The sequence below is a fragment of the Vulpes vulpes genome, chromosome 14 (assembly GCF_048418805.1).
Source record: "Vulpes vulpes isolate BD-2025 chromosome 14, VulVul3, whole genome shotgun sequence".
Classification (NCBI taxonomy): domain Eukaryota; kingdom Metazoa; phylum Chordata; class Mammalia; order Carnivora; family Canidae; genus Vulpes; species Vulpes vulpes.
Genome location: NC_132793.1, coordinates 72567796 through 72579210, shown reverse-complemented (window position 1 = coordinate 72579210; position 11415 = coordinate 72567796). Strand labels below are relative to the sequence as shown.

Genomic DNA, 11415 nt, shown 5'->3' with positions numbered 1-11415 from the left:
TCTTCTTCATCCTGGAGCCTTGGGATCTTTTGTCATTGACTAGAATGTTCATCCCTGGGTAATTCATATCAACCTCTTAGACCTCACCATCTTCAACGAGAGGGAGTTGGCCACCATGATCTCTGTGGCCCTTCTTGCCCCTCATTTTGTGAGAATTTGCATTTGCTTAACGTTTACCTCAATAGTTCTATTTGTTTTTACTGCTACATAACACATTACCACAAATTCAAGATCTTAATACAACATCAAGTTATGATCTCAGTGTCTGTGGGTCAGGAATTTGGGCACAATGTGTCTGGATTCTGTGGATACTTGGGGCCGTGAGCTTACTTGAGGCAAGGGCCCTCTTCCAAAACTCAGCATTTGTTGGAGAATTCAGTTCCTTGTAGCTGTAGCCTAAGGTCCCTGTTTTTTTGCTGGCTTTTGGCAGGGGATCATTTTCAACTTTTATATGTCACCTGCCCATGCCTGACATGTGCCTTCTCCACAACAGCACTGTGTGATTTCAAGACCCCCAGAAAAAACTGCCTGGCTTTCCTGTCTTCTAGGACCTCCATTAATAGTATTCACTTGATAAGATCAGACCTACCCACACTTAAAGAAAGGAGATTTTTGCCCAAACAATGTGATTTAGAGGGCCATGCATTTTGATACATGTTGTTCTTGCTCATTCACTTTTAATTGCTATACTAAATCCTGTTGTATGAGCCTACCAGTTATCAGGTCTTAGTTCACATATTTCTTCAGAAAGGACTTCTTAGGTCTTAGTCCTAGTTCACACATTTCAGGTCTTAGGTCTTAGTTCACACATTTCTTCAGAAAGGACTTCTTTCTGGAACACCTGGGCGGCTCAGTCGTTTAAGCATCTGACTCTTGATCTCAGCTCAGGTCTTGATATCAGGGTTGTGAGTGGAGCCTACTTTAAAAAGAAAAAGAAAAAAAGGACTTCTCTGATTTGATGAAGTCCCCCCAACACTCCTTCCCCTATAACAAGTAAGTAAGTAAAGTCATAAATAAATCTCCTAATGGAGCACTGACACAACACCTGGAATTTTTCTTTGTGATGCTTCTTTACTATTTTTAATTATTTTAATTATTTCGTTAATTTCTCTCTCCCTCACCAGATTACAAGCCCCAGGAAAGAAGTTGTGTTTATTTTGCTCACTATTGTGTCCTCAGAGCCTGATATAGAGGAGATCAAAACATACTTATTGAATGAAGACGGCTCCTATGCAAACATTTCGAGCAGTATAATTTTAATTGAACTGTATGGCTGTGTGCATTGGTAAAATGCAGAAGGCAGAACTTGAAAGCAAAAAGCCCTGTCAATAGCAGGAAGCTAGAGGTTGGTGTTCACAGGGCATCTGACTTTGGAGCTGCAATAATGTGGGAGTCCCTGACGCGGAAGGCAACCACTGCTTCTCTTTTCTTGTCAACAGAGAATCAAATGTGTTTATGGGGCTCAAGGTTATTTTCTTTTGAGAGAGTTAACTGAAGGAGGGTTAAATAAAGCCACACGTTTTTACTTAAAGGAAACAGAAAAAATGAAGAATTATTTTAATTATGAGCAATGTGTCAAAAGACATGTTTTCCAAATTAATCTTTTCTGGAAATGAAACAAATTTTCTTGTAGTGCATTTTAACTCTTCTTAAAGAAGTGGGAGGGGGGCTAGCTTCTCTGATACACACAGATAATGTTCAGTCAGCTCCCACTTAGATTACAATAAACAACACGAATTAATTATAGGTGTTACAGTTTTTCTTCTCAAGGTATTTGCCTTCCAAAGATTAGTTTTCCTATGCCAGCTATGAGAGGTACCTCCTTCTGGTTAAAGAGACTCATTCTGGAAAGTGAATGCGAAAGCCTTAGTACTCTCCACCAAAATACCCCATATCCCAGAGGTCAAGGATCAGAAATGGTACACATCCAATTGTGTCCTTTAAAAGGCAGCTCAACTTAAATAACTCCTGGAGAAAGAAAGCAGAACATTCTTGGAATGGCTTGACTGTTAACATTTGTTCTTAATCTATCAAAATTCTCTTATTCATGTTCACTGAGTTTCTGAATATTCTCTGAAGCCTTTTCAGAGTTGGAAATCAGTTGATTCCTAGTAGTAGGGTAGGATTTAAAAGGATAGAGGAGACATCCTGATGATTTCTTTTTTCCTTCAATATCAACAAGTAAGAAATCTCCAAGACCTTCTCTCATAAAGGTCAGTATTTGGGGTTCTTTTTTCCTCTTGGTCTCCCTAAGGGGAATATGTTGGAAGTAGAGGTGTAGAAAAATAGGGAGGAAAAAAAAAGAAGAAGAAAAATAGGAGAAGGGAAGTGTGGGGAGAGGAGGCATGGATCTAAGACTGAGTGTGGTAAATGTAGAATGAAATTGTTGGGATTTAAGTAGCTTCCTCTAACTAGCCTGTCAGTGAGCTCTGTGTAGTGACATTATAATGGTCCTGCAATCTGAAACCCCAGGAAAGGCAAGGAAAAACAGTTGGCGGGGAAATCTGAGGTTTCCCATACAAGAAATTCTGGCCAAGAGCCAGAATCTTTCAGGATTTTGCAGTCATTTTCAAACTGGCCATGTTTTTTGTTTGTTTTGTTTCAACCTTACACATGCATACAGATTTTTTGGAGGTTCAAGAAGAGAGTTCACACTGTGTTGGCCCTGCCTGGTGGACGTATGATAAACAGTAACCCCCTGCAGTGTTTAATGGCAATCGGACAGAGCACACTCATTAGAATACAAGCGGAGAAATCAACATAAAAGTCTAAGAAATGTTAGACCTCTGAGCAATGAGAGAGCACAGCAGCAGAGAAACAGGTTAGTGAAAATAAGTAGCTAAACCTAAAGCTGGGAATGTGGAGGCAGCAGGCGATAAAACGTCCAAAGAAGCAGGTCACACACCTCTATTCCTGCGTCAGCTGAGGATGTTGATCCGACGTATAAAAACAACTAAGAATCTGGAAAAAGAACATTGCGCCTTCTTTTCCCCTCATGCAAGAGCAACGGACATAGTCTTAAAAGTAAGTGAGGAATAGGCACCCCCTAGTATAGAAACTGATGATTTGCTCAGGGTCAGATTAATACCTTTAGAGGCTCTCAGCACTGAAAATATTATGAGGTCCTGCCCACTGGTAATGCAGACTAATACCTAAAGAGTGAAACACGAATTGTGGGAATGCTAGGATTAAAAGAGCTTCTTTCTAGATATTTTGATTGCAGAAATCTGGATGTGTTCATTGGAGCTTGGTTTCTCCTATTGGTTGCATTTGGTGGCTCGGCTCTTTGGTGCATCTACCCATACTGAGTCCCCCTGTTGGTTTACCCACCATTGGGCTCCTTCCAGATCCAAACTGGGCTGTGGAAGACAGAGAGCGAGAGGCTAGGAAACAGGTACAGAGCTTGCCCTGCATCACTGTGGGAAGCCTTTCAGGATCATCTTCCCTCCCAAGTAGCCACCTGTCAAGGCCTTAGCAACTCGGGGGGTGGGGGGTAAGGAGGCCATGGAGCACCCCTGTCCCCTACTACAGGGTGCTGCCTGCATCTGAGGTCCAGTGGGTGCCATGGTGGTCACTTCGCAGTTTAGCTCCCAGGCTGCACAGTAAGGCCACTGAAGGGGAAATATCTGTACTCGAAGTAATCACAGGCTTTCTCCTCTAATACCAGCCTGCCCTGCCAGAGTGTCAGCAGCACAAAGGGCCCCAGTCTTCCTCCTCCATCACAGCGTAAGTGGTGCATCCCCCTGCCGTTTGACTCCCAGCTCTCAGTCTGGACAGGAACACAGCTGGGTTTTCATCTAAGGAGGGGTGGATTCAAGCTGATTGCTTTTGTCTGGCCTTCAGTGAAGACAACAGAGCAGGAGGTGTTTTATATTTGCCTTGTGTTCGAAGCCCCAGTGTGGGATGACTCCAGAACATTTTCTTCTCAGAGCAAAGCCTGCAAATGAAAAATCACTTAAATCTTTTGTCTTAAAAAAAGGAGAACACTAAGAAAATACTCAGAATTGTATGTAGAAAGCATGTATTACTTGCAATATCAGAACAATTAAATGGGATTAATTAAGAAGAGGGCAAAAGAGAAGATTATCTAAATATTTCAAGTAATCGTCTTCAGAATAAATTGCTTTCTTTCCTTACTCCCTCCTTGGCCTCCTTAATCTCCCCTTCCCCCAGTGGCCCCCACTTTCACTTATTGACTGGGGGTTCCCAAGCTCTATATCCTCAGGTCAGTCTTTGATATGAGCCCCAAACACATATATATCCAACGGATTTCTTGCTACCTCAATTTGTATATATCACAGCTTCCTCAAACTTAACACCTGAGACACCAATTTTTTTTTCTTTTTAATGAACTTTCCCCAATATTTACCCCTTCTAGATTCTTTCCTCATTCATTATACGATCAATCATAATTTCTGTTGTTCAAGTTATCCTATGTCTCACCTTTTTTATATCCCTTTATCCTATTATCTGACATATCCTATCAATTTTCTCTTTGCAGTATGATCATACTTCCCAGTGTAAAAATACATTTATTGAGCATTTATGTCATGCCAGACACTATTCTGATCGCTTTACATGTATTATATTATTTAATCCTCACAACAACTCTAAGAAACCAGTACTGATATAATCCCCTTTTTTCCGGAGGAGGAAACTGAGATCAAAGATGCTATATGACTTGCCATAGAGCATCCTATGTAGAGGAGTAAGATTTCAGACCCACGCTGATGAATGCTGAAGCCTAAGCTTTCATTCCTAGTGCTATACTGCCTTCTAAAACTATTTATTTATACATATATTTATACATATGCATGGCCCTCCATTCTCATCATGTAGATAAAGCTCTAGCCATAATGTATCAAGATGATGCTTCCTCCAGAATTACATTCTTAAAACACAGATGTGTTCTTGTCACACTCCTATTTAATTTCAATGGATTCTTAGGAATGATTCTCACTTGACCGTTTTTTCAACTGGTCATTTTCACAGACGTGTGGCCAAATTTCAGGCAACATATGCATGTTTTGCTCTGCTGGCCCCAGCCAAGGATAACACCACGACAGCAACATCTCTCACTCAGAATGTTGAATGATCATGAGATGACAGAGCAAGGGCGCAGCTTCCTGCAGGTAAGCTAAGTGGTCTAGAGAAATGTCACGTTGAACCAAGGAGAGCAGGTGTTCACAGAATATGAGGGAACTTTCCCTTCTTCCGATTATCAGGGCAGGATGCAGTTCTGCTCACGGTGAGACCAAAAAACTCGGCAGGAAATCTGGATGCAAATTTAGTTTTTAGTGTTCCCCCAGAAGTTCCCATATACAAAAGTACATGAGAAACTCCCATATGTTAGAAATGACAAGCCCAGGGCACCTGGTAGCTCAGTAATTGAGCCTCTGCCTTGGGCTCAGGTCGTGATCCCAGGGTCCTGGGATGAGCCCCACATTGGGCTCCCCGCAGGGAGCCTGCCTCTCCCTCTGCCTGTGTGTCTCTGCCTCTCTCTGTGTCTCTCATGAATGAATAAATAAACTCTTAAAAAAAGAAAAACAAAAAAATGTCAAGTCCAGAGGAAAAAAATTCCAAGTCCTTCTCATATCAATGCCATCTGTCTATTCTCTGATCTCATCCACTGTCTCCCCACTTCTCCCTTCACCTCACACTCTGTTCCAGCTACCACTTTGTGTTCTGAGCACACTGTCTTCCTTCACGCTTTCCTGTCTAAATACTCTATTTCCTTAGTATAGGATACTCATCCTTAACCTTTCATCGTGGAAAAGCTTTTTTGTTTTTGTGTTTTTAAAGATGTTATCCATTTCAGACAGAAAGAAATAGAAAACTGCATTCATGTGCGTGGGGGGAGAAGCAAAGGGGGAGGGAGTGAGAGAGAATCTCCAGCAGACTCAGGAGCCCTACATAGTCGATCCTCCAACCTCGAGATCGTGATCCTGAGCTCACGACTCAAGTTGAAACCAAGAGTTGGCCTCCCAACCAACTGAGCCACCCAAGCACCCCAATCTGTCTTTGTTTTTTAGAGTTTATCACAAAAATCATCTCCAGAGCCTCCTTTATAACATGCACCTAGGAGATAAGCTGCTATTCTCCATTGTACTATATTCATATACTCACCTGGAGTACATCCAGTCATAGTGCAGACCACATAATGTTGTAATATTATGATAGGTCACTCTTCTGCCTCCTTCATTAGACTGGGAGCTCCTTAAACGTTGAATTCTTGCTCTGGTCATCATTGCACTTCATTTCTGAGGATACTCAATAACAAATCATAGGTGTTCTATAAATACTGAAATGGAGAAAGAAGTACTGCTTCTAAACTATTCAGTTGACTGGGTCACAAATATGGTGCTGTTTTGGATGAATGACCTAGGTAGAACGTTCTCTTTTTGTTTATCATTTTTATGCTAAGGAGAAGACACCAGAAAGCTTTGTTTCAGCTAGTTATCCCTTTTCCTCAAATAACTCGGAAATACTTATTATAAAAACTACTAGTAAAGGGCCAGAGATCCATTAATGGAATCTCAGGATAAGGGAAAGGAATTTCTGTATCCCAGCAGCTTAATATTTTCCCGTTTCAGCTGTCCTGCCAGGGATTGTAATTCACGAACCAATCTCAATCCAAGCAGAGGAAAAAATGAGATGCTTAAAGAAAATGGCCAAATGTCATCACCAGCTATTTGAGAGTAGCTCTGTCAGGAGACATCCACATTTAAAATGGACTTTCACAAAATTCTGGCCATCTGCAGGATCATGAAGACTCAGAACACTTCTGTCTCCTGAGGGAGCCTTTTCAGTTTTGTGCTTTTTCAGATGCTAAGAAATACAGACACTGTGATTTGCTACTGGGCACATATAAGCATGGAGTCAATTATTTCCTAAGAACCTCAAAGACCAAAATGAGATGTTCAGAAAATAAAAATATGTTCTGTAGTAAAAAAGAAAAAAATATATATATCAGAAGCTTGAGGAGTAGGGAGGAAAACCCAGTAACTCTGGGTTAATAAAATGTTGTAGACTAATGAGAGACTGAAAATTCTTTTGTTGCAGTATATTTTTTAACTTTCTGTTTTTTAATTTTTTTTTTTTGAACTTTCTAAACTATATTAGTTCTCTCCTTTGCCTTAGGAATTACATTACAGTGTGTGAGAGAGCAAAATTCTAAGCCAGCATTATTAGTTTCATTGAATATACCTTTGAGGTTATGGCATTTTGATGTTTGAGGTCACAATAGCATATTACAGAAAAGGAATGTAGCACAGAAGAAGGATTAAAGGCCCCCCAGTTAGAAATGCTAGTGTCTAGCTTTATCATTTATAAATTCTGTGGTCAGGAGCAATTCATTTTGTCCCCCAAAATTTCAGGTACTTCATCAATAGAATATTTAGAAAACGGATATCTCTAGCCTTCCATTCCTTGTGTTCTTACCTCAGCTCATAAAATGGGAACCGACTAATACTTCTCACCCACAAACTATTCTTTGGTGCCAAGCACAACTATTTTTTCTCTGCATTTTACTTCTTTCTCCCAAGAAGGAGTGAATTAATTAATGCAATTAGGGAGAGTCTAACATCTATTAGTTCTGGTTCTTTTTTTTTTTTTTTTTTTTGGAAAGGATAATGCATTAATTTTCTCTGTTTTTTGTGTGGCCATTGTGTTTCTGAGGTGGAACACTATCATCTTTGTTTTCAATCGTTTTGGAATCGAAAAGAGGGGATGAACGATTAACTGTTAATCTTCCCTGGTTCCAACAATACTTGTGATGTTCATTCCAGATCAAGAGGGCAGAATGTACAAGGAACTTCCTATCGATCCAGATTCCATGGAAATTCCAGGGACTTTCTGATACCACATAGCGGTACTAAAAAAAAATAAAATAAAAAAATAAACATTAACAAAGAAAATAATGGGAAGGTGGAACAGAAATTATAACAAAATTTTGAAAGAGAGAAAAGGGATAAAAGGCTACTGACATATTAAATAGAACAGAGTGAAATGTAGTCCCAAGTTTACTAACTGCAGACTCTAGTGGAGGTGGAGGTGGGAGTCAGTCTTCCCATTGGAGGCACCATTTTGAAGTTTGCAAATAAGGAAGAGTGTGGAAATGAGAAATAAATAGGAAGGTGATCTGGAGGCTTATGAACCAAATAGCTCCCCAATGTACCTCTCATTTCTCCTTTTTGTACCTGAAAGTAGAGTCAAGCAGCCTAAAGTCTCTTTGATCAATAAAGCGATTGTGTTGCTAGATCTTCTAGGGAGGTATAGAAGTTTAAAACCTGTTTGTCCTGGCCTTTAAAGAAACTGCACCTGTCAGCTAATGTCTGTATCACTCACCCTGAAAGAAATCAGGTTATGTGACAGGCTCTTGCCCACATACATAAAACTGCTAGTCATGTTTCAATGCAGTGCAGGGTACTTTTGGGAAAAGAACTATTCACACAACAGCAGAGGAAACTTAAACCAATAGCTTCATTATTCTTAAAAGTGGTTAGATAACAAAAGACATTTAGGAAAACTAGGAGCACAAAAGAAAAAGACCCAAATAATAAATCATAGAAACAAATTCTGCAGAACACAGAAGAGAACTTAATGATAACATTTATATAGCCCTTGGATGGTTCAAGGCATTGTTTATATATATATATGTATTGTTTATAAATATATGTATATATATATATATAAACACACCAAGTATGTATCATTATTATCCTCATTTTACAGAGAAAGAAACTGAGGCACAGAGAGGTGCAGTGACTTACCCAGGGGCATGTAGCTGTTAACTGGTGGAGCCATGATTCTAACAGAGATGGCCTGGCTCCAGAGTCTGCTTCATTAATCACTCTGCCAATTCCTCTTTTTTTTTTTTTGAGTTAATCACTCTGCCAATTCCAATGGATGTCCTGGTCATGATGTGAGAACGTTACTTTACATCACATTATATTACATTATATGCATGTAATAAGACTAGAATGCAATGAAAAAGGAATGATGCAACTGCAAGGAAGAGGTTTTTAACATTAAAATCATAGCAGCTACAAGAGGATAGACTCGTAGCATAAGTAAAAGACGAATACTGAAATGTAGGAGAAATTACAACCAGATACACTATAAGCTCATGTTTACACAGGTTAGCCTGGAACTGAACATTTACTAAGCACCTTCACTTGCTGGGACAGTGAGGACTACAAACATGTGTAAGATGTGGTTCCTGAGGAGCTTGCAAACAAACATGAATCTATACACCAGGAGGCAAGAAGCAAACTACTTCTGGGAACTCCCAGCAGCTTGGCAGCTTGCCACGGAATGGCCAACAGGGAGAGTTCAACACTAGCTCCCCACCCCCCCACCCCCCACGCGTAAAGTTAAGAATGATCCCTTAGGAGCAAGAGGGGAAAACCTCCTCCTCCCCACCCCTGCAAACCACTCATTTTCACACAACACAGGCCCACCCTTCTATGCTCAGGGGAATGGGGGATTGCTTCTCAGATGAGAGTAAGCATTTAAGGCCTCAGAGGAATCTGCTGCGTGCATGTAGATGTGCCACAGCAAAGCTTCTGTGAGGCACAGCACCTCAAAAGGTCCCTGTGAGGAAGGTGGAGACTTCCTTATGCCACCTCTGGTGTGCCCATTTCCAAAGCATGTCAAGGCATCACAGACGCTACAGGAAAAAGTTGCCCTGGCTCTATCAACTGCTTGGTTCTCCTGGGCCCACCTTCCTTTCTTCCCTGATCCAGGAAGAGAAAAAAATCACCTATGGAAGGAAGTCAATATAGGGAGATAATTCCCTCTGTATTGGTCAAGGTTCTTAAAAGGCAGACCACAGAATCCATGCTAACTGGGTGAGAAGGGATCTATTAGAGCATACTGAATGGGTTCCAGAATCACGGTATCACCAAAGACACAGAGTCTGAGAATTTCCAAGTGTAATTCTCAGCTCCTTATCAGACCAGAGGACTAGCCTGAAAGACGTGCTTCACCCGAGTATCATAAACAATCTCCACGATGAGGAAGTGGAGATTCTCACCAACCAGAGAACCATGCTACACCAACCCAACCAGAGAACCATGCTACACCAACCCAAGTTGGCAAGCTGCAGGTATCATCACACCTGCCCCAACCAAACAGACACCACTAGCCTGCCAGGTTCCCACATTGCTCACTCAGGGACCCAGGGCTCATGCGACATGCCTGATGGGCAGACCAGACACCCCGGGTGTCTTCACCTTACCCGCAGAAGGGGCTGGGAGAAGCAGCCCTTTAGGCTCTATGTTGAGAAGAGGGAGTTGGGTTGTAGGGCAGCCATCAACATGTAGGAGAAGCTCAGATCCATAGAGACAGACAGTAGACTAGTGGTTAGTAGGGGCTGAGGAGAGAGCTAGGTAATGCAGGATTGTTGTTTAGTGGGTACAGTGTCCCTTTAGGATGATGAAAATGTTTTGGGGATGGACAATGGCGATGGTTGCCACACAATGTGAAGGTACCTAAAGCCACCGAATTGATTGTTTAACAATGGTTAAAATGTTACCTTTTTCATATGTATATTTTACTACAATTGACAAAAAAAGAACTGAACTTCCCCAAAAGTTTTTCAATGATACTGAGGCAATCATGAGGCAAGTTATTCACTACAGCTCTAATCTATTTGTGTAATTGCCTGACTGTATAGACATTTGGGAAAAATTGTAAAGTACTTTATTTAAACCATCCTACACAAGTGGAATTTATCTGAATATGGAAAGATTGCCATAGAAGGAAATTCCACAAATTTCCTTTGTAAACCCTTGCAGTATTTGACAACGCACATTATTAAGAAATTCTTCTTTATATCTAACCTAAATCCCTCTTGCTACATTTTAAAACATTTCCTTGTTTCCTTCTTTGGTAGAGATGGAGAACAGCTGGCCTGAGTTTTGCATGCTTTGCCTTGAGGGCCAAAATAAGTCCAGTTGTTTTAACCCTTCCTGGAAGGCTGTGCAGTCAAATCCCTTGACTTTATTTTCTTTTACCTCTTCTGAATCCTCCTTCCCTATCTCTGCAACTCCATTTCACCATCAGGGCCTACCTGGGGACTGAGCGGTGTGAAAATATGGACTCGATCCTTTTCAACATTATTAACCATTTTTGGATTTGTAAACAACATTATTAGAAGTACTCGAATTCACACTGAGTCATAGTGAGTAAATCACATCCTGGGAACAAGGATAATGGAAAAGAAATTACACTACCACCTCCAGGACGTGGGAGAGTCGCTAAGGGGCCATGTAGAAAAGGGAGCAGCAGGGAAGAGCAAACCCCGGGTGTGGTGTGAGGACAGTGAGGTGCCGGTATGCTCCGCGGAAGGGGGGAGCACAGCTACTCCTGTGTCCTGGGTGTGTGTGCTCTGGGAGGAAAGCTGTGTGTGGC

General features: G+C 41.2%; 1 long non-coding RNA gene across 1 annotated transcript in view; it reads right to left on the bottom strand.

Annotated features, from left to right (window-relative positions):
• Positions 1-2905: 2905 nt before the first annotated feature.
• The window catches only part of LOC112915621 (uncharacterized), a 75570-nt gene continuing 67060 nt past the window's right edge, over positions 2906-11415 (bottom strand). The window contains exons 4-6 of the long non-coding RNA XR_003234120.2: positions 8772-8912; positions 6127-7873; positions 2906-3937 (exon numbers count right to left, since the gene is read on the bottom strand). This is a non-coding gene — a long non-coding RNA (uncharacterized lncRNA). The remainder of the gene's footprint in view (positions 3938-6126; positions 7874-8771; positions 8913-11415) is intronic.